Here is a 27570-nt window from a genome sequence, read left to right as displayed (position 1 = left end):
AGACCATTACAGGCAGTTCCAGCAGGCAGAGTTACTTTGTTTATCTCAAAGAGCACAGACAAATGCTGCTGCGTTCTTCCTAAGAGTTAACCCAGTGTTGGGGAAGGGTCTGGACAGGTGTTCAGATACAGGCAAATGTCAGAGTGGAAGGGAATTAAACTGCTTTGGATTTCATCCCGTGATCTAGTGTGTTAGTTCCATGAAGGTGTGTGTGTGTGTGTGTGTGTGTGTGTGTGTGTGTGTGTGTGTTTAAATGCATCCAATGAAAAAAAATTATCTGCTTGAAGCAAAGTACACTGTGTTGCCTGAGGGCATAGTCTACAGGCATAAACTAACTGAAATATTCCTGATGAATGAGTGCTATAAAAGACATTTGTCAACCACCTGCAGGATTCATGTTTCTTGTAAATCCGAGAGCCTGTATCTGACCGATCCCATGTCAGAGGGCCTGTGTCTGACCAACTCCATGTCAGTGAGCTGCGGAATCAGTGCCCAGGCTTCCTTCCTGTTGTGTCATCTCAGAAATGATCGTGAACCTGAGAGGGTGCAGGGTGAAGCCTTCCGTAGCTGTTCACGAGGAGAGTGGCTGCTAACCCTCACGTGTAACCAAGGGCCTCTGCAGTTGCTAAGGGAGGTGTTATCCTTAACTCTCAGCAACAACAACAAAACAGCTGGTGGGTACACCTGATGTGCGGAATGAGTGTTTCTGACAGTTCTGATGGCATTGAAGGGATTGTCGGGCTGTGGTCAAGCAATCCTAGACTTAAAATACGATTTATCACTCAACAGCTGTGTGAAATCCTGTATGTCCTTTAGTGTCTCTGAAACTTGGTCCACTTTTAAATAGAACGCAGATAATGGATGACTGCTTTGCATGGTTGTGAGACGTGCAAGAGATAAAGCTTAGGTGTTCCAAGGGGCCTGATCCTCCCTTCACTGACATGTATATGGGAGACTTGCTCTCCAGACAGCAGCTGCAGAATTCTGTTCTGACAGAAATGAAGCTAACTTTGGGTCTCCCTCCTTCCTTCCAACCCAATGAACTCAATCATACACATAAGTCCTAACACAGTTTCTTAATTTTTGTGTGAACTAACATGAGGGAATAGAAATGAAGAGTCTAATTCCAATAGCTGGCATATTGTTGGAGGCTCTGACTTCCAAACATAGTATCTTCACATCACTTTTCCATTAGAAATGATCAGTTCTAACTTTAATTTCTGCAAAACAACAAGAACTCTGTCTACTCATATACCATATTAATGGCTTGCATACATATTCATATATGCACATTCACATGTACACATTTATGTGGTCATTTTCATAGTTAGGAGAATAGACTTGGATGCTCAATTCTTGCAACTTAAAACGCCTCCTTCTTCCTCTCTCTCTCTCTCTCTCTCTCTCTCTCTCTCTCTCAGTTTTAACAGCATCCACCCTTGAAGCCATGAGCATGTTCAATTCTTGTACCTGCCAGAGAAGCTTCCTGCACTCTTCAAGAGTCTTTTGTCAATCGATCAATTTCTGCTTCTGGGTACATCTGTTAGCTATTGCTAGAATAATATGCAAGAATTTAAACATTTACTGTTGAATATTTTCAGGGTATCAAATGGATGCTTTGGCAGATTGGGGTGATCTCTGGTGGCCTTTTCAATGCATTTGCAGAACTGTTGGGTCATGTAGGGGTCGGCTGATCTAGAGTGATCTCCATAGCATGGTTGGCTGGATAGTGACTCTGGATGTGCAAGTTTGGACCATGGTTACACATCATCTTGCAGATTGCCATGGATGAAATGTTGTGACAAAGGAGAATTTCAAGAGAGAGAAGACAGGTGTGCAGAGCCTCAGGAGGGTAAAATACCACTTGTATCACATTCTATTACTAAAGAAAACCACAAAAGCTCTTTGACTTAAGAGTATAGAGAAGTACGCTGCATCCTGACAAGAGGAGCTGTAATGTTGCATTGCAGGGGAAGCGGATGCAGGGTGGGAATTATGAGCTATTTTTGCATTCAATCTGCTCTGCCCTCATCCACTCCAGGCTGGCTCTTGATGGCAATTTCACAAGGACAACTTCCTCCATGGGAGGACTCAAGGTCCTAACTCTTATTACATAAAAACATTATTTTCCATCACATTAGAGAAAAATGACTCAACTTCCTTTAAAAAGGACAATTGCCAAGGGAAGGTCACTTTGCTAGGATTCTTATTTCCTGTTTCTAGACAAAGAAAGACTGAGACCTGAGACCTATTCCTTTTCAGACCCAGAGAACTTCACTATCCTGCCTCCCAAGGGAGAGATGGACCTAGGAAAGAAAGTACAAGAAGACTATAGCACCAGACATGGTGGTACATCCATGTAATACAGGCACATGGGAGCCTGAGGCAGGATGATTATTCATATGAGGAGAGCTGGGGCTATCTACTGAGTTTTTAGCCACCCTGGGCTTTGAGAAAGGTGCTACTTCAAAAAAAAATACCAAAGAGCAGCAACCAAAAAGACTTTAATGGATTCATTAGGCCATGAAGCAAAGTGCTTTGCAGAGGTCCTAAAGAAACACAAAAATTGGCTTATGGATTTGAAGGGTGACATATTATATAGAGTTACACAGAGTAATTGAAACATCACATATTCATAAAAAGCATGTTTAAAGATTCACAACCATTACAGTTAAAGTATTAATTGGGAATATCAGGGTCACATACTAATTTCTACTAATATCATTATATATTTGTATATGTAATATATATGTATATGTAATGTATGCATACATATAGCATTTTATAAAAGAAAGTTTTCTTAAAGTATGGCTATCATTTTTACAAGACATAATAAATAATATACTTGACAGAAACTATCAAAAATGTTATAACCAGGTATGGTGGTGCAGACACTTGGGAGGCAGAGGCAGAAGAATCTCTGTGAGTTTGAGGCCAGCCTGAGCTATACAGTGAGTTCTAGGACAGAAAGATTACTATGTCTCTAAAAACAAAAATCCAAAACATTATTATAACTTATCATAAACTTTATGTATACTTTACAATACATTAAATATATATGGGCATAATATACTGTAAATGTGTATATATATTTCCTTAAAACATAAAAACAATCTAAGAAAATTGGTTCCTTCATAGTTCAAACAATAGCAAACTTAGAAGAGATAATTTGGCTATAAACTAGCTAAAAAATGGTGTAGTAACTCAGATTCTGATTGTTTAGGAAGTATATGTAAATATGTAAATTAGTTATGCACACATTAGACTCTAAAAAATAAATTCATTATTATGAAAAAGCATTCCATGACACACAATTTAAATCACATTTTGTGATAACTGTAAAGTACAATTTTTCTAAGACAGTCTTAATTACAGTTACCTGTAATTAAGTGTGTAACATGAATTTAGAGACATCTCACTTGCCTATAATATAGACGCTAATGTCCTAAACTAATGTTTTTCCATGAGGGAAGTGGCTTTAAAATTTTAACAAATAAATCAACTCAGCCTATCATTTTTCTATCTTGTCTCCTTTCTATCATTAATTCATTTGTTCATGCACTCAACCATTCAGCTCTCACTGTGTACCAAGTTACATTTTATAAAGTTGAAGGAAATGCCCTAGTTAGTCTAACAACAAAAATGTAGCCATTATTTCTCCATAGAGATGTATTAGTGACTTTTCTGTCACTGGAATAAAACACCATGAGTAAAAGCAACTTACAGAAGGACTTGTAGTTCCAGAAAGATATGAGGCTGTAATGGTGGCAAAGCACTCCAGCAGGGACAGGCCTGGAGGGGCAGGAAGCTGAGAGCTCACCTCTTTAGTTGTAAGCTCAGAACAGAGAAAACAAGCCGAAAGTGGGTTGGGCTTTAAGCTTGAAAGTTCACCAATACCATACTTCCTCCAGCAAGGCTACACCTCCTCCACCTTCCCAAATAGCGCCACCCACTGGGGACCAGGTGCTCAAAGGCTCAAGACTATGGGGGACATTTCTCAATCAAACAGACCCAAGAGAAAGGACATAGAAGCTTAAGAATTTTAAAGAACTCTCTTAAATTAGTAATTAACCTACACAGGGTGATAGTTTAGCTAATCTCTATTTGAGTCAAAACCTGAGTAAAAATATGTGCCAGGAACAGGCGCTTAGGCCCGACTAGGTACAAGTATATTCTGTCATGTCAAACATACCACATGCTAATTTGAGAGGAGTGGGCTGTTTTAGTGCTCGGGTGTGATCATGTGGTTTAAAAACTAAGAAGCACAAAAACTAAAACTAATATGAGCAACTTAAGCTACAGAAATATTTCCAGTCCTTCCTTCTGAGTCCATAATATCAATTTAAGTAATCCATGTGAAACGACTTTCAATATTGGATTTTTTTTATGTGCAAACATTGACATTTGTCATATAATAATCTGTCTGCCTCTGGATCTGACGGCAAATAAGGTAGAAGCAAACGAATAGTCCAAGTGTCACTGTTAACAGTCACATAATATCAGGCTGTGTCATGATGCAGAGAACACTATGGGAAATATTCTTGGAAGGAAAAATGAAGGAATGGTGTTTTAAAATTCACTTCATTAGCTCAACATATTGGCTCACTCTCTTGAAATGCTGTTATAAATACATGGTAGGAAAGCCAGAGCAAGGGCTAGAGAAAGTGGAGATTTGGCCAATGTGAGCTTTTAACATACTTTGAAGAAGGATGTGTAGGGGTCATATGTTCAGCCTTTGGACTTGGCTCTTGGGCATGTGGCCTCAGTAAACACATCTTCATGAGAACCCAGGGGGACTCTCACCCTCCAGAATGAAGCGACTATGGGCAACAACTTTCTCAGCGTAAGTTGTGGTTATGGACATCCTAGAAAAATACACCTACACCTGGTTCGTCGGAGCAGCTCTGGCCAGGGTAGGGTTTCAGGCTGGCTGAACTGGCAACCCCAGATGTTCACCCAGAACACAGTATCCCCGTGGCTCTGAGGAGTCACTCACCATGCCCTACAATCCAAACAAAACCTTCTTTGTGAAAGGGAAGGGGAGCATCAGGTTGCTTTCCTAGCCCAGCTGCCAATCCCTCTCAGCTTGGGACCTCTCCTGCTCTCCCCAGGGCTCCATCACAGAGTTAGCAGAAATATTTGCCTCTAGACATCAACTGTGTCCGAAACCTGACAGCTTGTTTTTCTATATATTCTGTTACACTCAAGCATGAATACTATTTCAGGGAAACATAAAGAAATAGCACGGAAAGTCCATTAGTTACCTTTGCTCTGTGGGCTTTTAATTATTGTATTCATCCTCATTATTACCTTTTATTTGTAAAGTTTTACTCAGTGCACTTAAAAGATCAGATCATATTCTCCAGAGTGATTTGTCAGAAAAATAATCCTGTCATGGTGGTAAGAACACAGGTTTGGTGAGTGAGTTGGTACCCAGAAGAGAAAATTTCTGCCTCTACGTAAGGCTTGTCTCTGATTAGGGTTCAAAAGGTATCAGAGGGGATGTGTGATCTCTTTTCTTTCTGCAAATGTATTCACATTTGATGTTTGGTTACACCAGAGACAAGTTGATATGAACCAAGTCATCAAAATAAGCCACAGAGTTATGGCCACAAGTGACAATGTCTACAGTTTTCTTTCCTGGTATCACTTTTCTTATTCTTTCAGACCCTGCAGAGTACACAGTTAAGTACTTCTTATAATAATAATTTTGTGCAGCACAAAGTAATTGCAATATTTTGCTCACTAGTCTGTGGGTCAAACAAGTGATTCTGAACTTCCTGCTATCAGTGATGGTCTCTGAGGTAGCCTTCCTGGCTGCTCTGTTTAACATGTTAAAGTAGATCCAGGATGACTATGCTAGAACATATAGGTTCTTCTCATGACTATCATCCAGGAACATGGCTCAGGATTCTTCAAATGTTGAAGCAGTAATGGAAGAATTTGCATGAAGAAGTACCTTGAAGTCTGCTGTCAGCACTGGCACACTGTATATTTCATATTGTGCTGGTTGTTTTTAGTCATTTTGACATAACCTAGTTCATATCTGGGAAGAGGGACTCTTAGTGAGAAAATGCCATCACAAGATTGCCTGAAGACAAGTCTGAGAAGGTACTTTCTTAATTAGTGGTTGACTTGGGAAGGTCCATCCTATTGTGGGTAGTGGCCCTGGTTTCTATAAGAAAGCAGGTTGAACAAGTCAGAAGTAGCAAGCCAGTAGGCAGCATGCTTCCATGGCCTCTGCATCAATTCCTGTTTCCAGGTTTCCACCCTACTTTTCTCAGGGATGGACCTGTTACTTGGAAATATAAGATGACATAAACCCTTTTATTCCAAAATTGCTTTGGTCATAGTGTTTTATTGAGTAATAGAAACCCCAAGACACCTACATTCTATGGGTCTATAAAGGATGATAGACAAAGCCTAGAGTCTTCAGAGAGGACACAATTAAAGATCATCAACATGGAATGTATGGAAACTTGGGGCTGTAACCCTGCCTTGTCTTCTGAGTTTGCATGTAACTCCGCTTTGGAAGAGTCCTTCTACTTTCCACAACCTGCCTCATAGCTCAGTGGGTCAGCTCAAGCTTCAGTGAAAGGAGACTCAGCTTTAATAGAACATAATATATTTTCGTTCACTTTTGGCCTTATGTCCATTGATTAATGGGTTAGAAGCCATTAACAGACGTGAGTGATTCGGCTATACCCACACCTCCAATACTTAGAAAGAAAAATGAGCAGAAAGTATCAAAGAAGTTGAATGATTCTTCATGCTCACTGCTACCACACTTACCTGGGTATTTGCCAAAGAACCCTGAATGGCCCTTCTGTCTCTTCCTTCCCATACTTAACCCCCTCCAGGCACCATATTGTATTATCATAGTACTCATTTGACATTGACATTGCTTGTTTACTTATAAACTCAGCCAATAAACCAAATGTTTATTTAGACCAGGGCCATATTTGTTAACTCAACATTCTTTTTCTCAATGATTGGCATGCTAGAGACTCTACTCATACTTTGGCAAATGGATGCAAGTATGAATGGGTGACAGGTGATAGGTGCAGATGAACTTGGATATTCAGGATCCTTTTTGATTGGATAGGGAACCAGGTTCTCAGAAGATAGGCAGTTCTCAGATAGGTCTCTTGGTCAGGAATCAGAACCACAGAAATCTTCTGCATTGTGTGTCACCTCAGCAAAAGATAAACAAATCAGTTAGGCCAAGAACGTCTTATAGTTACTCAAAGATACTTTCCAAATAAATAATTGGTACTCATTAGCCAATATCCATGTATATTATGGAGAGTGGGATGTCACTGTGTGAGATGTTGAGGATTAAAGATGGCACATAAAACTTTCATTTAAAGCCTGACTCTACATCACTCTAAGGGAGCATAACTTCACAGACTGGCAGTACATTTTTAAATTTATCTAACACTTTCCCCAAAGTTCTATGTCCCTGTTGTGTTTCTCCCAGGAGCTCAGTGGTTACTGTCATTTTCATCCCAAGGAGAGAACACTGGCAGGGGTGTTTAAGATCATTCTTTAAAATGTTTATTTAGTGGGAGCGTCAGGCACGTGGATGCCTTTAAGCCTCTTGTTCACAGTTGGTATGTTCAGACACCCTGCTCACAGATGGATCTTCTGGAGACTGTAAAGAAGACAGGAAAGCCCCAGAGTGAGACAGAAACATATGCACTGCTCAGGAGGGGCACTCATTTCAGATCTTCTCTGACTGTTTCTGCCACTTTATCCTATCCAGATTGTCTGACAGCATTAGTAGATGGGCAGAGGCTGGGGTGGAGAATAACAAAGGGTGATTTAAAATTTGTGGTTCCAAAGGCTCATAACAGATAGCTCTTTTTCAGTAGGCCTGGTGTAGAACTTGAAATTGGTATTCTACCAGTTATTCAACCAAGGATGATACTCTGACCCAGGCTGAATAAACTAGTAAGAGGAAATGTCCCAGGAAATAAATTACCTACTTTTCCCTTCCCTTCCCTTCCCTTCCCTTCCCTTCCCTTCCCTTCCCTTCCCTTCCCTTCCCTTCCCTTCCCTTCCCTTCCCTTCCCTTCCCTTCCCTTCTCTTCCCTTCCCTTCCTTTGCCTTCGTTTTCTTCTCTCCCCTTCCTTCTCTCCATTCACCTCCCCTCCATACCGCCATTCCCATTTCTTTCACCAGTTTCCTCTCCCTCTCTTCCTCTTTCTCAAGACATAATGTGATTTCCCTGTGCATATACAACTGTATGTGACATTTATCACCAACACTTTGCAAGGGCTCTCTCTCTTTTTTTCTCATCCTTTTAAACACAGGATATAATTCTGATAGCATTTATTCTGAGATGAGTTGTTGGGACCATAATAATCAATTCGCTGTGATTGCTAATGTTGGTCATTTATTATAATTAGTGCATACTTTTATGTCTCCTTTAAGAAATAGCCATTCCTTTGTTTTGTTTCTGTTTTAAATTAAATTATTTTATTGATGTTGAATTGTCTGGATGTCTCATATATCTTAGATATTAACTCCTGTCAAGGTTTAATAGTTTGAGAGAACAGTATTTATCAAGAAATGTCTTTCACCATTGTCTGTTCTTGGCACTTTTGTTGATGATCAGTCAGCAAGATGAAAAGAATGATGGTTTTATCTGGGGCTCTCTTTACCACCTCATTACTCTCTCTGACTGTTTCAATGTTAGTGCTATGCCATTTTTGTTACTATAGCTTTGTAACATTGTTTTAAGTTAGTAACATCATTATAAGTCAGAGGAACTTTGTCCTTTGATGTGAATTATATTAAATATTACAAAGGGCAAAGTCATGATATTTCTAAAATGCATGTAAATTTAAAAAGAGATCAATGATGTTCAGAATAGAAAAAAAATTCTGTGCACTAGCCCAATCTTTTACTTTTGTGGAAAACAGCATGACAATATGTAACAGAAATCATAGAATACAAGCCTTATCTAGTAAAAAACATTCCTAAAGAAATGACTGATCAGAGCTGAAACTTCATTCACACAAAGTCTGTGGACATAGCATGAACATTTGATGAGAAGAGAAGCAGGAGTGAATGGTGGTCCTACTACTCACTGGAAGATTATAGATTGTCCAAACCCTGGTTACATGGTAGATGCTTAAAGTGTGGACAATATAGAAAAGTGAAAAAAGAGGAAGGAAAATGGCAATGAAAGATGGAACACCAATTGTGTAACAATTATGCAAAAAAAAAAAAATCTGTTCGCATGCAAACAACCTCACTAGAAAGTAGGAATTCTGAGTCATTATTGTGCCAGCAAAGGCAATGTTATTTTTCTCTTTAAAAATACTGTACTTAATACTCAATAATCCTTACTTTGTAATTAATTTGGGAACCTGATACTGACCATTTTTCTGAGTTAATGACTGATCATCGTGGGTGTGTACATGTTTATCAAATGTGTGTGGACATCGCTGTCATAGTAAGTTCCATGTTTGTGTGGGCGCTCTGGCTGTCTCTGATTCCGTTGGACTGTCTGACTTTCCTTCTGCTCCCCATATGCACATCAGGGACTTTAGTCCCATGTCCCATCTCTTTTTGGATCAGGGACCAGGCCAGCCCTCTACCACCTCTGAGGAAATTGTGCAAATCTCCAACGAGGACACTAGCTGAAGGAAAAATAAAAAGGTCCATGTGTGATTAATCTCAATGAAACGATAAGGAATGCACAGTCATGATGCTGTCTCTGCAGCGAGAAGACTCTTCCCTCCTTAAAATCAAAGGTTTCCTTCCCTCTACTCCATTTCCAAAAGTAACTGTGGGTACAAGTTGGCACAGCTTAGAACACACAAGCCAATCCTGCAGTGACATCTGTAAGGCCTTGGGGAGTCTGCCACCAGGGAACAGGAAGGGGAGCCTTCCCATATGTGGGCTTGCCTTCCTTATTTATTCATGTCTGCATCTGTGTCTGTGCTGTGTTGTTTTGTTTTGTTTGTTTTCTACTTGGCCTAATGCTTTTTATTCTTGAGGCTGCAGGGTCCACCCTACAAACACAGCTTGGGCTGCACTGGGTCTTGGGAAAAGGACTGTAGAGCCTTCCACTCCTTCCTTTGGTTATGAGTCAGAATCTGGGAGGCTGGGTTCCCCCTTTCTGTCTGTCAAAGAGTGGGAAGAGACTAATTACTGTGCAACGATAAAGGAGTGGTGTCACAAGGAGATTTCTAGCCACTGAAGTTCATTTGACTTGCTGCAGTGAACATACTCTTGTTATAATTCTCTGCTTAAACTATAATAATATAAGCAGCTCTCACCAGGAAAGTTCTGGCTAAAAGGCAATCGGGAACGATGTAGAGATGTAGAAATAAAACAAGACAAGAACTTGCAGCAAGATGGCTTCAGAACTAAAGACTGACAAAGTAAAACAGAGTGAGAAGGATGAGGAGGAGTCGGGGTTGTCAGTTCTGTGATGATGGATAATGAAGACACTGGGAAAAGCTCTTTCAAAGCCTCTTCCTCCCTTGGCACTGATGGGGTTAACAGTGCCCCTGCTCATCAGGAGTGGGGAGGAGCAGCTGGTGGGTGCTGGGCTTGGCACAGGGCATCAAGCTTTGCTGCACCCCTGCCCCTCTGGGGCTGCTGGAGCTTCACGTTGCTGAGCAGCTGTTATACTCTGACTGCCAGAACAACCTTGGGAAACCCACCACAACCCCCAGATACCCTACCTCCATGTCCAGAGCAGGGCTTTCTGTAAAAGGCAAGCTGAGGAAGATTTGTGAATTGTACCTTCCATGAAAGATGCAAAGGCGGCACTGATGAAAGCACTTTAATCCAGGGCAACAGAAATGTTTGGTTACAGCACAGCCTTTGGGGCACTGGTACAGGGCTACAAAAAGGACACATAAGGAGTGTTCTAGATGCCCTTAAATGTTTATGATGTACATAATAAGAATGGGATTACAGAAGCAGGACAGGTTTCGTTCAAAAGCTCCTAAGCTGCCCTAACCCAGCCCAGGAGTTTGAGAGTGGCTGGTATGAGTCTCAGGCCTTCCTCTATGGGCAGTGAATTGGCTCTGCTACGCTGTGTCTGGCCAAAACAAGAAGAGAACAAAATGAAGCATATATCATTTTACTTTTATCTCTGCATTTTACTTGCCATGTGACCCTAGAAATTACTTGACCTATTAGCTGCATGGCTCTCAGATTCATCCTCCATGAAATGAGGGTAAAAATCCTGCCTTTCTCAAAAGGTGATTATTGATTTGATGAGTAAATGTGTATAAGATGCCAATCTGCATAAATGCTTGCTAATAAAATGCATATCTATCTCACCTACATAGCGAAAATACATCTCACCAGGCTGCAAAGAGGAAGCTGAGCCAATCATTCTTATACTGAGGGGACAGTCTGAACTGGTCAAAGACAAGCCAGCAGGGGATGACAGCAGTTAGATAGCAGAGCCTGCTAAAGCAGCAGTGTGTACATGTCCAGGAAATGCCACATTCAGAGACATTGCTTTAGTTACTTGGACTGGCCATGATGGAAGTTTTCATACCATGAAAATTGACAAAAGGCAGATGCTATCATACATACCTCCATTTAGCTCTCTCTTCAACTCATGACCCTTTACAAAATCAATTGTTGTTACACAAATCATGGGTTCTGAGTTTTCACCACCATACCACTGTAACCGTGTTGTATATTTCAGAAGGCCCAGGAAGCAGAAGGTTATCTGTCTCCTAGGAGATTTTGCCTCTGTTTGGCTCAAATCTGCCTGAACTACTCTGTAGGAAAAAATTCCAAGTTTAGATCATAGTAAATAGTAATATTGCCTGAATGTCAATAATGGAGCAGTCACTGCACGAAACGCTGGCCATGTGTTAGGTCTTTTCTTGGTTACAGTAAACCTCATAGTGTCTCCATTTACAAGTGAGCAAACTAAGTGCAGTTTGAATGTGCAGTTTAGATGATGCAACATCATCTAAACTGATAATTTAAAGCCACCAAGTACCTGTCAAATGGTAGGGAAAGGTGCATTCGTTGCCCACTCAAATCTCATTAATTTATGGCATCCACAAATTCCACACTGAATGCTCTTTTGTGGCTCATGCTGGAGTTATCGTTAAGGAAACACTTGGTGCTTCTCAGATCTACTTAACTAGGCTAAAAGTTGTTGAGAGAGATAGCTTATCCACAATAAGCATAGTAGCATTTTCCCATGTGTCCCAGGAGCTTAATATAGCGAAACATATAATTTGACTGTAAGAAGCTGGAAGATTTCATAGTGAAGTCTTGCTTGAAAAGTCATCATTGTCCCAGAATGATTCAGAAGGGGCTGAGATTCCAAGGTAAGTGACAAAACCCCAAGTCTCAGATCCCCATTTTCCCAACAGTACCAAAGTCACACCACGGTCTGGTCTTATTGTCTCTGGGTTCAAACAAGATGATATGTTATGTTCTTAGTGCAGTGTTGGGAAAAGAGTAAGCTTTGCAGTTTATAGATATTAACTAGTATTCACCATTGTCTTCCTTGTGATGATAACAGTTCAATAAGATAAAAACTCTATAGAGATTTCTCATATCAGAGCAAAGACAGAAAAATATTAGACAACACTAAGAGTGAAACCACCTGCAGTAGCTCTTCATGGCTTTGGGGCCCCGGCAACTGCACAGAAAATAGAGTGTAATACTAAGGGGGAACATGGGGTCAAATGTTGGGTCTGCCATTCGCTTGTATGACCTTACAAATTAGAGCCTTGATTTGTCACCTTCTACCAGGAACCAAAGAAACCATCTCATTTCCATTTCTCCAAGAACAAAATATCAGAAGGATGCTCCTCGAGTTCTTTCCATGTGATCTAGTTAGTGTTCAAACCTCCTTGCTGATTGCCCTTCCTGTCAGCTCTTCCATCCTATCTCATTAGCCTCTGGGCTATTGATTCTGCCTTGGGCCCTTTGCACATGTGCTTCCCTCTGCTTGGATATCCTTCCAAGATATCCTCATGGTTCCTCCTTTAACTTCCCAACATACAGCCACATTAACCTCTCAGCTTAAAGTTGCAATCTACCTGGGCTGGGAGATGGCCCATTTAGGTGAGCAGCTTCCCTCACAAGCATGAGGATTAGCAAATAGATCCTTGGCACACACACACAAATAAATACCAGGTTACTCTTCTTTCTTATCCTTTATATTCATGTGTCTTGTCGATCAAAGTAATCCATGACTACTTATCTCTTCATTTGATTATAGGAGAAAGAAATCTAATTAATATTGACTATTGCAGTGATCAACAAGACACATGAGTATGAAGGATAGAAAGAGGTTTTACCTGATCACAGAGCTCTGAGACTAATAAGAAGGTGAAGTTGTCATGTTCTTGGCCTGAGCTTTACCCTGGATGTGTGCCTAACTCTTCTCCTTTCTGGGAAGGCTCATTGCTTCCTTTGTCCCTAAAGATGTGACAGGGATTAGGTCCTAACTGCCTGTCAGTTATTAGAGTTTTCACTGTAACTCTACCTCATATTCTCCATTGCTCACTCTCCCTGTGGATCAGTTTGAATTTTCAGGAAAGGGCATGTTGTTGAATATGGTAGACCAATTTCCCACTACTAACCCCTCTGTGGTGCACAGCATTTTTTTTTCCACAGAGCTACTGGGAGATAGACAACAAGCTATGTGGAAGGCAACTATCAGAGGTACCATGATGGTAGTGTCACACACTGTTCAACATCCCAGACTAGCTGTGTGGCTTCAGACATTTCATGTCACTTAACTCTTTTGGGCTTCAGTGTCTTCCCTTGTAAAACTGAACCATGAATATCATAAAAATCCCGTGTCTACAGGGGAGTTGTGAAATGCAAGTGAGTTAATTTTTGTAGATGAATTAGAACACAGAGAAGGGTATATGCGCATGTAATTTCTAGAATTTCCATGAAAGAGTCCAAGCAATCCATCCAAAGCATTCAAACACAAACAGTAGTAGCTAGCAGGTATAAGGTACATAGCTGTTCTTCCTCTGAACACCCTTCTTATCAAATCTAATACACATATCTATGGATGTATCCAGAGAGTTCAGAGGAGAAGGACTCTGCCTTCTGATCCTCAGAGATATTAAGGTGTCCCCCAGTGTCCTCTACTCTTACGGGAAAGGCTGCCTCTGAGATGAACTCTGCACACTGATTGGGAAGTGCATGCCAGGGTGTCTTCACCGTCACTGCTCTTCACAGATTATTCAGCTCTTTCCTTCTTAGTCAGCTCAGACACATCTTTGAAACACTGCTATGTATCCAGACCTCTGCCTGTCTTACTGACCTAAACTTAATCTCTGGCCCGGAAGGCCATCAATTGCTCCAGGAGTGCCAGCTCTGCCAGCTGTTCCTGGAATGATGGTTTCCCTAAGCCTCTGAACACCACTATCCAAAAATGTAACCCTGGAAGAATCAGAGGTCAGATACCATCCCTCCTTCTATCTATCCCTCCATTTACGCTTGCTTTTTCAGCAGATGGCCTGGCCCCTGAGGATCTTCTCCTGGCAGTGCCATGTCTATGACATATGAACCAGCTCACACAGTGAGTTTTACATCAAGCTCTCTATTCAACAGGTGAGTGTGATGTCTTCTACTTTTAGCCCACGGAGGTCAATCTGGGCTACTCTAGTGACTGGAAAAGGACTCGGATCTGTGTTTCTGAGATCCAAGCTGCAGTTAATTAGAGCAAAGGCCAGTCCAGGAACTGAACCGTCAGAGTAGATAGTAAAGCAATGGGAGCAATTAGGAACCAGGATGAGGGTACTTGGCCAGAACTAGAAATCCATAGGTCAGAGCCTGGGGGAAATGCAGGTTAGAAACATAATTCAAGGTCAAGAGTGTTAGAGAATGAAAGTCTGGATGTCAATCAAAGTGAAGAACATAGGTACAAGGGGTGACAGCAGAGGGAACAGAGGCAGGGGTGACAGTTCAACTGTCCATGAACTAGGAAAATACTAGAGTAGAAAGGCAGAGCCCAGCCACACAAGACAGTCTGGCATCCAGTCTTCTGATAATATCTCTTTTCCTGAAAGTATTCATCTAAGCTGTCTGGCTCTTATTCTTTGGATCTTTGCTCTGTGTCTGCTTCTGCTTTTCATTCTACCATGCAGGTATGTGGTTAGAATTGTGGGTATTGATTAGGCCAGAATCAAGGTACAACAACCAGAGTACAGACCCAATCACTATCTCATACTAGCTCATTGATGGTGTATAGGTTACTTGAGTTCTCTGTGCCTCAGGTTCTCTATATGTCTGAAGGAGGTAATAATGCCAAATGGTAGTATTGCTGAAAGATGCTGAACTTGAGAAAATGTATACAAAACCTTTAGGACAGACCATGACACACAATTTGCCTCGGATATCTGTTTGGCTATTGTTATGGAATGAAGGTCTGAGACCTTGGGGAAATGGGTCACAAACAGGTCATCAGAGTATGGATCTTTTCCAATCTATTCAAAGCCAAAGTGTGTCAAGATTGAAAAAAAAACCTCAAATTTTGGATATTGTTATTATTGTACATACAAGGGGGAAAAAGTTCATCTTTCCAAGATTTTGCCTGATTGCTCCAGAAAGAAAACATTTTCATTGTGTGGTCATGATTGAGAACACATGTGAACCACGCCCCACTTAGCTCAACCCCTTCCCGTCCCTGGTCCGTCTCTCTCCCTCTCTTTCCTTCTCTCCCACTCTCTGTTCCTAATTAGAAAGAAACCAAGCAGAATTTGGCGTTTCCTTCCTAGTCTTGGTAGGGGAACCTGCAGTGGATTAATTACCTCGAGTAGTGTTGGCTTCCCAACGGAACAATCAGTGATAGGGCTTGGGATCCAGTGGCTTAGGGAGGCATGACAAATTTAAATCTCCATTCGAAGAGAACAAAAATTAGTTTTAATAGGAGCCAGTGTGGTCTGAAGTTTAGCGAAGGAGGATAAGTAATCAAAGGTTATGTTTTCTGTCTTAGCTTAACCACTAAGTTCTTGTGAGACTTGGCTCTGTTGTCAGATTTAGCTTGTGGGGAAAATAAGTCTACCTTTCAGCCAAGGAGCTGATAATGGGCAAGAACAGTTTCTAACATTTAATGAGTTTCTATTGTGCACCAGGCTTGGTAATGATTTATTTACATTAAGTATACTTTAATATATACTGTGCATATTTTACTATATCAATAGAGTTATAAACTTAATGTTTAAGTTAAATGTTTTACTTAATTTATATATAATGATTAAATATATCATATGTAAAATCCTCATCATTAGTGTGGGGTTGTCTTCAGTGTTATGTGAGAGGAAACAGGATCAGAAAACTCACATGGTTTTCTTAAGGGCTCGGATTTGGAATGTGGCAGATATACAGCATAGGTTGGTCTGACTTAATCTCAAATTTGATATACTAACTGCTCTATCATATTGCACATGCATGTGCAATTCTATAATTTAGAAGGCTTTTTAAAAATTCATGGATCAGATTGAAGAGGTTAATGAAATGGTTCAGTTGGCTGTATAATCCATTTCTCTAACTCCCCAATAGTTCTGTGTGGGCCAATTAATTTACCTTGGATAAGATCGTATGTCTGGCTTTTAACATTTAATAGATGTAAGTAATCTTTAGATAAGTTTCAGAAATCAGCTAGTTGTTCCCATCCATAGGAACATAGTAGTTCTCATGGTAAAAGTATGTAACAAGGCATAGCAAAGTCTAAGTAAGAGCCTGCTTGGCCTGAGGAGAATGGTTAGACAGAGTATTTGTAGACACATTTACAGGGGCAATGAAACTTTCAGAACTGAAGAAGCCCCTCAAGTCTCCATTACAAAACTCAGGTGGAAGTCAGAGTAAAAAAAAAAAAAAAAAAAAAAAAACAAAAAAAAACAAAAAAAACAAAAAAAACAAAAAACAAGCTCTCATCAAGAGACAGAAGCCAAACAGATGTGAGTTTGGGCACTGTCTAGAAACAAATGATTCCTTTTGCTCTCCTAGCCACATCTGATCCATTCAGCTTTGTATGCACAAGACATATCACATGCTCCTTGTCATGGGCTACCTTTGGTTGGCTATCAGAGGATATCTTTCTGGCATGAACATGAACTTCAGCTCTGGACCCAAAGGCTAGTGACTAGGTTCTCAGTTTCCCCGATCCCTTCTACAACTCTTAGTCCCCACCCCCACCCCATTCTCAGAACCTTGGAGTAAAAATATTATGCAAAGTCTCCACTTCCCTTGCACTGCCCACTTATATACACAGGAGAACTCAAACAGAACATTATTAAAGGATCAGGGAATCCCTGAGGATGCCAAGAGAAATGAGGTAATTTCTTTACTGGTGGATATTGCACGCCCCCATTAAACACCAGCAAGAAACCCAGAGAAGAGAGTATACTTAACGAATCTAAAACGCAGCTCCAGACAGAAGAGAAGGCAGGCTTGTTTCAATCATCTGCCCCTTGTTCTGTAATAAAAATGTATTTTTTTTTCCTGAGAACAATTTAGTGTGGCCAATAAAAGCCCAGCTAATTTCTCAATCAGCATGGAGCCAAGTCAGCCACCCAGGAGCTCTCTCCTAGGGCAATATTTCTGAGGCGTGCACAATCTATACTAAAGCGATCAACTTCTCTCTGTCCTGCCAAGGGGATGCGTTAGTGAAGCCCAAAATATGACAAGAGGAAATTTATGTGCAACTTTTACACATAATATCTCATTATGAGTCTTCCCAATCTTTCAATTTTAAAAATAAACGGCCTTTGTAATGATTTTACCAGAACATCCAACGCAAGATTAAAAAGGAAAGAAAGAGATTTAGCTGCTGGGTTTCTTGGGGGATTTTCTTTCCTTTCTTTTTATTTGTGGAAATTCACTCTCCCTCTCTCTGTTACTTCTCTCACTTCTTCTCCCTTTCTTTCCTTGTCTTTCTTGCCTTTATATTTTTATTTTTTAAGGAGAAAGAAATTTGAGAGCTTCGTGTTTCACCTATGAATGTGAGATTTCTTGTTAGAGGTGGAACCGACTCCACTTGGTATATGACAAAGCTTCCACTAAGAATTTGGCACCATTTGCCCAAGATTCTGGTGTTAATTTATGTTATAATATCTAACTCTCCTGCTCCTCTATCTTCCCCTTTTCATTTCTTATGAAGGTCAGACTAGTCACACTAAAGATTCCTGGGACTTCTGGGTTCATATGCCACCTATTCTATGGTTTTCTTCAGTGAAGTGCGGAACTTCTGTCTGTCTTGGCTTCTCCACGATTGGTTGGGAAGGCAGAGGAGTTTGAAAACATGAATGCTGTTCATTCTGGGAAGCTCTGTTCTTTGGAAAGACCCATATTCTTCCTATCTGTATTGGCTTGAAGCAGTATGACTTTTCCTATACTTCTTTTGGGGGCATTTAGAGTTTGTCTCCTTGTATGATAGCTTCTCCCTTCTTCCTAGGGACTCACCTCTTAGGGCTGTTCCTGCAAGTGTCCAGATTCTCTCAAAAGCAGATCTGATGGGCTGATTACTCTTATCTGCTACATTCAATCATTATCTATAGCTACAGAAGGTTGATTCTGCCAAGTGATAGAATTTACAGGTGTAGTAAAATGAACTGTCATTGGCGATCTAAGTCTAGCTGGAAAGATGAAGCCATATACTGTAAAATGTTTGTATCTTCAGTTCATCGTGTAGTCCTCTCCTTCCATTTCATTGACTGAAAAGAAGCCTCATGTTTATCTCGGACTAGTGTCTGGAAAATCCATAACACTGGCTCATACTGTGGAGACAATTATGTTTGACTATGCCTGGGAGTAGCAAGCCAGCCCTGGCTCAGGAAATGTATCTGTCTTTAAGTCATGCTTTATGTGTAGAACTTCCAAAGAGAGACAAACTATTTGGAATTTTCAAATCATTAAACTACCTTAGCCATGATGGTTCTATATACTCAATCTATGCTGGCGTTTAGTGAGATGAGACCTATTTTGTACTGGAACAATCTCCTGTGGGTGAGAACAGGCTCTCTTAAGGGCAGTGAATAGATTCCTTAAAATCAGAGGTAGCCTCAAGGCCCACACTTGATGTGGTGTCAACCAGCCTGTGGAGGCAACCAGAAGGCCAGTGACACCTGGGCAATGGGCCGTGATGGATACTTCCGAACTTTATAAAGTATGACCAATGTTCTCCACGTTCTCTATTGTTTAATACATTAACCACAGTTGATTGAAGCTGCATCATACATACACAGCAGCAACAATGTCATGTTCACATACATGATTTACTTTGACCTTCATGATGTCTTGGAAAGAGACACCCTCCCCTCTCTGAGGATGACAAGGACATTGAGCAGCTTCTTGGATGTGGCTTCATGGTCACATGGTTTAGGGTCAAGGTTTAATTGTGGAGCTCTTCACACCCAGATGATCTCTTTCAGCTGCTTGTCATTGTCACAAGGGTCTTCTGTGTTCAGCTGTTTGCTAACAGCCTCTTCCCGGGGTTACCTACTTTCTCTTAGCCTCCTGTTCTCAGCCTCACATCTGTTTCCTATAAGATCCTCTGGAAACATACTAGTGCACGAGAATCTTCCTTTTCTCTAAGATATCTTCAGGAACATTTATTGATACCCACCTTCTCATATATTAGTACCAGGCTCTGGTTCCAGTGCTTTGGCATGTGTGTGTTGGGCTGCACGTCTGCCTCACCACTAAGGTATCTGAGTGCCATTGGCATGCCACTCAGAGAGGGCAGAATGGCAGTCCAAGATATGGGGTTGTCATCATCGTAATTCACAACCATAGACTATCAAGAGATAGTTTTGAAACACTAATGAGTGAGTGAATAAATAGGTTTATATTAGCAAAGACTGGCTGTTTAATGGAAAAGCATATGGGTTCAGAAAACCATGCTTCTGGGTCTCAGACTCAGGCTCTTCACCTTCTAGCTATAGCTTAGGGAAAGATAGGATCTCCCATGTGTCTCACTAGCTGGGATTAAGCTGGATGCCTATCACATGACAAGCCACCACCAAAGCCATTGAGTATCTGTCAAATGTTAATTATACAGATACATGGTATGGCTTTTTTTTTTTTCTTCCAGGGGTGATAGACTAGCCTGTTGGAAAAGTTGGAGCCTTATGGAAATCAATGAAGGGAAGAGAGAAGAAAACATGACATAAGCATTTGCTAAGTATTCACTAAGTACTGTGTTTCTGCTATGAATATCAATACCCATGCCCTACTTGAAATCTCTCCATTTCTCTTCAAAGTCAGAAAGAAGATGCAGAGATGGGTGCAGGGTAGAGAGTGGATATAGTCTGTGTAAGGTCTCACTGTGCATAGGCACATGGCTGAGATAAATGTATTTTTACATCTACATGGAATACTCTCCTGGTAAAAGAATTAGAAATGCTGGCTGTCTTCATGAAATTCAGCACGAGGGCATACTCTTAGGATTCAATTTCCGTACTTTGGCTGAGACATGGGAGCCAGTGAGCTGCAGAGGACCTTCTCTGACACAGGCAGACAAACGTCAGAGCTCATCATCTGGATGTGACCTGCCCGACTTTTACTCTCTCGTGTCTCTATCCGGACAAATTTAAGATAATATCGGTTAAAAAACAAAACAAAACAAACAACAACAACAACAACAAAACCTTAATGCACAAATCCTCAGAGAGAAAGAGTTAATTTCCTCCCTGTTCCTTTTTCTTTTCACAAAGTCTAAACAGTGTGTTTTCCCCCTCTCTTTCTTTAAGTGATAAATTTGAGTCTAAAACACAAAGTGGAGAACATTATGTAGAAAGTGCTTATTTTCTTCTAATGTTTGATAGGACTTAGGATTAGCAGAACCCAAACTCTTGTTTCCCCTTTCACGCAGCTTGTCATTTTTGTCAAACAAGAAGCTGATTAAGTTTCAATCAAAAGAACAAAAGACTACAGAAAAAAAAAAGTCTTCTTGGAAAAGGAGTGCCTTCAGCAGTTAAATGTGGAAAGTAAATGCAGCCTTGTGCCTCTAACTTTTCTGTACAATTGACACATTACTGCTTTTTCAGTGGCCAGCATGTAGAACATGCTAACCTACCTAAGTTACTTCAACCCAGTTGATTCTAGACCCAAAATGTCTGAACGTCTATTATAGAGGCAAATCCTCCCTAACGAGCTCTTTGCACCCAGTCATTATGGATAGATCCAGGGGTTTCTGTAAAGAGCAAACAGCAAGGAGGAAATGGGGGAGATTTTGGTATTTTATTGAAAGATAAACTAATGCTATTTTCTTCCTTTTGTCCATGTCATGCCTTCCTGCACCATCTCCAAATTGTTGTTATGACTCTCTTTGATCAATGAGATGCCAGCTAATATTCAGAAACTGAGTACACACTGAGATGGCCCTCTGTGACCATTCTCAAGAACTTAGGGACCAACATTATGTGTTGATAGTTAGCCCATTTGACAATGAAAGGCACACAGCTAGCTTAGTAATTTCACCTTCTTCAACTGACTTTGCATTGACCACTAGATGCATGAGGAGGCTATTCTAGAGCACTCAGCCTCAACCGAGCCAGAAGAATCTCTCAGCCAGAGAGTCATGTTTATATGTACTGCAGTTTGGCGATAAACTGAGTACACAAGTCAACCAAATCTTATGATCTATTTCCCTCCAGATTCCAGTATCACATTATGAATGAGGACAGGGTGAACTTCCAACAAGAGCTCAGAATCCTCTGGATTTTCAATTCTGCCATCAGAATCCTGTAGGCATAGATTCTGTCCTTAGTAGTGTTGATAAGTTGAGCCCTTGTTTCCACGGTTTGGCTTCATGCAAACCTCAGATATAAAGTCTTCATCACTAGCTAACAATCTCTTCCTCTCTCAGAACTGATGGACTCTGATTCCATCTTATTATTTGACTGAAATCTATTTGGTTTTCAGAACCTATAACTCATCAGTGCTGCCTGGCCTAAAGGATTTATTCTGTTTACCATAAGGCTGTGTCCTGTGTCTCTTGAATTTTTCTGATTATTGCTCAGGTCACTCCCCTCCTCAATATTTCATCTCTTTACCTCCAAGAAAAACTCCTTTGTGTTGGATTATGTTGAAGTGGCTAAAAATCTAATGGTTGGTAGAGTTAAAATCATTTAATTTCTTTTGTGAGCATCTGAGACCTGTTCCAAGGACATTATTGTCTACTCTGTGGCCCTCAGGAAACTTGAATTCTTGCTTGTTGCAACAAGCAGGTTTCTCCTATGGACTGGCACCAACAACAGGGAAAATAAGAACTATTTCCTCATTCTGTTTTCATTTCCTGAGGTGCAAAGGCTTAAGCTATCTGAATTGGGTAGGATGGCTCACCCTGGAGTTCTGGTACTCAGAAGGTGAGATATGGGTTCACAACAAACTTGAGGTCAACCTGAACTACATAAAAAGACTCTTGAAACTCATCAAAACCTAATTTTTTTTTAAAATTAAACCAACTTTTACTTCAGTCATTCTTTCTGGCTTCAGAAAGTCCCTGGAGATTGTACATTCAAACAGGCCAGGAAAATCACCAAACCCACATGGCTCTGGGAGTTCTCAAAGTCCCAGAAAACCCCTGCGTTTTCTGTGAAAGGAAAAGGAGAAGCTCCAAGCCTAACACCAGACCAATCAGTCTATGTTCCTATAGTCATAGAGAAAAGCCATCACCCATGTGTTCCAGCTGGAAGCCAGCCCTGTCCATCTCAGCCTTCACCACAGGCTCCCTCCTTCAACTTGGTCTGGAAAATAATCCTGTTTTCAGCCTTGCTTCTTTTCTGGCTTTATTCTTTTTATTTTTTGAAGGAAAGTCAAATAAACATAACCCAAGGTCTTTCGGGGATGTTTCATGTTGTTACAAAGCACAAGATGTGCCAGGAATAATATGGGAAGGACACCAGGATTGTAATAGAGTGAATGAGACCTTCTTGTTAGTCGAATGGAGAGGAGAAGCAGTGGGGTTCTAGAAACATCCAATAGCCCCAGCCTTCCTCTCTAGAGCAGAATGAAAAAACTCTGGCTATGTCTACCAAGACTCCTGCTTTGTTATGGGTACAGCATCATAGTGGTCCACAAAAGAGTGTTTCAGAGATGCCTGGAGAAAGAGGGTACTGGTTGATAGGCATCTAAGGTCAGAATTGCTACGTGTGGCCCAATTTGGGAGAATTTACTTGGGCCAGAGTTTTCTTAATTGTTCCCTCTGACCATGTTTCACTATTGCTCAAGTTCAGAAATGGAACGGCCTTCCAGTAAAGGGAATTCAAAGGAGATGTGCTCTATAACTACAAGAGAGACTGTGAGCATGTGCCTCTGGTTTCTCCATTGCAAAAAAACTGTTCCCAGCATAGAGCAAATAACCCACAGACTTCTCAAACAGGGTAGGAAACAGCCTCAAGATCAGATTATGCTGAAATCTCTTAGGACCAAGAAGTGGATACTTGGTCCCAAGTGTGCATATGGACAGGATGCCAACAGTAGCTTCCTTCACAGTCAGCTCTACACTATTTCTTCATTCCAGGAACTTTTTTTCCAGCATTCTATTCATATTGTCTCATTTAATCATCATAAAGAGGTTATGAAGGAGGTACTTCAGTTAATCCATTTTATAGCTAGAAAAACTGAGGTCTGTGACCTTGTTGACTGGTACACAAATAATAAAAGTTGGACTCCTGTTTTGAATGCAAGTTCTGGCTTCTGAGTCTGTGCTTTTAAATGCTGTGCCTTGTTGTAGTTTTTAAATGAAAATGGTCATGTTTGTGTTTTGATTTTATCTCCTTGGGTATTGATAAGAGGAGAAGCCTTGCCCCAGTGTGTGCACAGGAGACTCTGGGTTCATCTAGTATTAGCATTTTGTGCCAGTAGGATGTAAGTATGCAAGGCTCCCCTGATTCTTCATAAATAGTCATTCTACACAGACATGTGTTTTCTCTCACATCAGAGAGTGTGGCAGAGTCCTGCCACACTCTCTGCTCCACATGTTATGACAGTCATAGCTTGAGGGTCACTGAGATAAGTGTGTTGAAAGCCATGCCCAGGATTCTTCCCTCCTACAAACTCTTCCACCTTGTGTCTCCCTCCTGTTGTGTGGCTGGCCAGGGGAGGACTGATCATCTCCTCCCCACAGCCAGATCACATCTGGGATGCTCATCTTGCTTCGTTGCCTCTACTTTCCCCTCCTTTAAATGAATTCACTTAGTCACAGACATGCAGCCAAGCATCTCTTTCACTCATCTCCAAGTTAAAATATTAAGTGTCTCTGCCTATGACTGAGGTATTTCTAAAGCAGTAATAACGGTCCGTTTTGCATCGTGACTTTTTGGTTTTGTGTCTTCAGAACTCATCATGATATTTGACACTTGAATGCATAATAAATGAATGACTTAATTAGTACAAATAACCTTTTTTAAAAAATATAAAGTACAGTCTAATTAAAGACAGGGGTGAGTAACCTAAAACTTTAAATAGTATAATACATGTTTTGATATTTAACTATGTCCTTAAATCAGCAAATTTAAAGTTTATAATTATGTAATATTTGAGTATACCTACAATAATTATTATACACAATTATATTTCCTGCAATTACACATTATAATCATACTCCAGTGTTTACTTCAAACATATATTATAATGAATTAGAAAAGAAATAGTGATGATGATGACGATGATGATGATGATGATGATGATAAAAAGAAGAAGAAGAAGAAGAAGAAGAAGAAGAAGAAGAAGAGGAGGAGGAGGAGGAGGAGGAGGAGGAGGAGGAAGAAGAAGAAAAGGAAGAGGAGGAGGAGGAGGAGGAGGAGGAAGAAGAAGAGTAGGAGGAGGAGGAGGAGGAAAAGGAGGAGGAGGAGGAGGAGGAGGAAGAAGAAGAAGAAGAAGAAGAAGAAGAAGAAGAAGAAGAAGAAGAAGAAGAAGAAAAAGAAGAGGAGGAGGAGGAGGAGGAGGAGGAGGAGGAAGAAGAAGAAAAGGAGGAGGAGGAGGAGAAAGAAGATGAAGAGGAAGATGAAGAAGAAAAAGAAGAAGAAGAAGAAGAAGAAGAGGAGGAGGAGGAGGAGGAGGAAGAAAAGGAGGAGGAGGAGAAAGAAGATGAAGAGGAAGATGAAGAAGAAAAAGAAGAAGAAGAAGAAGAAGAAGAAGAAGAAGAAGAAGAAGAAGAAGAAGAAGAAGAAGAAGAAGAGGAGGAGGAGGAGGAGGAGGAGGAGGAGAAGGAGGAGGAGGAGGAGAAAGAAGATGAAGAGGAAGATGAAGAAGAAAAAAAAAGAAGAAGAAGAAGAAGAAGAAGAAGAGGAGGAGGAGGAGGAGGAGGAGGAGGAGAAAGAAGAGGAGGAGGAGGAAGAAGAAGAAGAGGAGGAGGAGGAGGAGGAGGAGGAGGAGGAGGAAGAAGAGGAAGCATGCCTTTTCTAACCTCTCCAGTTCACTTTTTATTGTCTTGTTTTGAATTATCCTCTGATCTCCCTGGTATCACACTTCACCCACTGGGAGAATAACAATTCTGATATCAGATTTTATAATCTCCTTTCAGACAATTCTGAGTCATGAAACAGCTCATATCCCAGGATTAAGTGTGTAAAGTGTTTTTCTATTTGCCAATGTTCAGACCTAACTAATGATGAACATGGGAAGTTCATTCTCCTCCAAGACACTATCAGCCTGGGAGGGTGGATACAAGGAGTGGCTTCTCTTTTCTTGTGAACCATAATTCTTTGAACAAGGTGCCGTTTAGTATTCAAACACACATTTCAAAGTGGTGTAAAGCATCAACTCTTCCCACTTCATCCATAAGGATCATTACAATGATTGTTATCATTGATTGTCCTGATTATTAATTAAATGTTACTCCAGCCTGGAAGATTCTTGTGCTATTATCAGTCTTACACACAGATATGGAGCGTGTGACAACTGTACAGGTATGGCACACAGAGAGGTCCTTGGATTCCCCCGTTCCACCATCTTTGGCATCCCTCTTTTCCTCACAGTAGCCAAGTATCCAATACTTGCAATGGGTAATATTGTTTTAATTTCTTGTTCTCATTCAAGAGCACTTACATTTCACCAAGGGTGAACTGAATAGTATGGGGTGACATCTTAGGTTGTCAAATTGGGCGCTGAATATTATTGACATTTGACTATAGCCTAGGAATGTTCCTAAAAACCATGTAATCTACAGAAAATCCTTCGGTACCAAAGCATTTTTCAGTCTCAAATGATAATGCTGCTGAGGTTGGGAAACAGGAGTAGCCAATGACTAACAAAATTCCTCCTCAATCCTTGGCAGTTTCTTTTCTAGGCATAAGTATACATGATAAATAGCTATAGGCAACAATATTTAAATTAAATTGACAAAAAAGCTTGCCTTTCTGGTATGAGGACAAACACAACTGAGAATATCTCATTTTGTAAAATATAATACTTTGTTTATGTTTTGAGATGTCCATGCATATATAAGATGTACCTTGATAATATCTCCATGTGTCATTTCTGCCTTCCCTTGAAATGAAGTACAATGACAGAAACTCCAGCAGTCCTCTTGCAACCATGAGGAAAATTGTCAAAAGAATCAAAAAATTGGAAGTCTTTATGAGTTGGAGTTGCTAACCAGCTTACCTCAGATGTCTTATGTAATTAAAACACTGAAAAAAGCCTACTTGTGTAAGCTATACATAAGGGTATGTTGTGCTGCCACTTCTAAACCTGGTGTCTCTCTTTCTCCTCTCTCTCTCTCTCTCTCTCTCTCTCTCTCTCTCTCTCTCTCTCTCTATCTGGTGTGTACATTGTGCAGGCTTAGATTTTCTTTGACCTACTTTAGGGTTCTTGAACATTTCAACCTCCCTTCTAACCCACCAGCTAGAGGTTGGAAAGAAAGAAGGTTAATAGGAAAAGGGGTTTGAGGACCTGTTTAGAAATAGTTTTGGGGATGATTCCACTCTTCGTTGTCAGGATACCAGTAGTCCACTCCAATAGCAAACAACAAACAGAAATCAGAAGCACAAACTGCAGGGCTCCACCAAATTTACACGAATCAACAGAAGCAGCAAGATTCAGCCAGAATACCCTGAGAATTTCTCATTTATTTATTTATTAATTTTTTATTGGGTATTATATTTACATTTCAGATTTTATCCCCTTACCCCACTTCCCCCCACCACCCAGAAACCTCCTATCCCATCCCCCTCCTCATGCTTCTATGAGGCTGTGCCCCCACCTACCCCCTGCCCCCACTCCCCCCTCCCCACCCTCACATTTCCCTCTCACTCTGTGTTCATCCTTCATGGGACAATCTTGCACATGCAGACAAATATGTGCATGTGTGTGCATGCAGACACTCACACTCTGTCTCTCATACCGAGAATTTCTTTGGTGTATTTCTTTCTATGGAGTGAAGACCAGCGAAGACCAGTGAAAAAGCAAGACCAGCAAAGCATTGCATGGACACAAAAGATCAGCAAAGTGTTGAGCAGCCAGTGAAGCCCAGCGAAGTCCAGCGAAGCCCAGGGAAGCTTTGCATGCTGTCCCAATAGAAGAGAGAGAGCTCTCACTGTTTATGGGGTTCCATTTATACTCTTTCCAAACATCACACACCCTCTCAAGTGTCTG

At 40.8% G+C, this 27570-nt stretch overlaps 1 long non-coding RNA gene across 4 annotated transcripts in view; it reads left to right on the top strand.

Annotated features, from left to right (window-relative positions):
* The first annotated feature begins 355 nt into the window (after positions 1 to 355).
* The window catches only part of LOC143441211 (uncharacterized), an 89473-nt gene continuing 62258 nt past the window's right edge, over positions 356 to 27570 (top strand). For 3 of the 4 annotated variants that reach the window (XR_013108441.1, XR_013108440.1, XR_013108439.1), the window contains exons 1-2: positions 356 to 674; positions 14479 to 14580. This is a non-coding gene — a long non-coding RNA (uncharacterized LOC143441211). Of the gene's footprint in view, positions 675 to 14478; positions 14581 to 20062; positions 23642 to 27570 lie in introns of those variants that run through there. The other variant, XR_013108438.1, reaches the window with a different exon arrangement.

Source organism: Arvicanthis niloticus, chromosome 2 (assembly GCF_011762505.2).
Source record: "Arvicanthis niloticus isolate mArvNil1 chromosome 2, mArvNil1.pat.X, whole genome shotgun sequence".
Taxonomy (NCBI): Eukaryota; Metazoa; Chordata; class Mammalia; order Rodentia; family Muridae; genus Arvicanthis; species Arvicanthis niloticus.
Note: the sequence above shows the minus strand (reverse complement) of the source record. Positions and strands in the feature narration are given on the sequence as shown.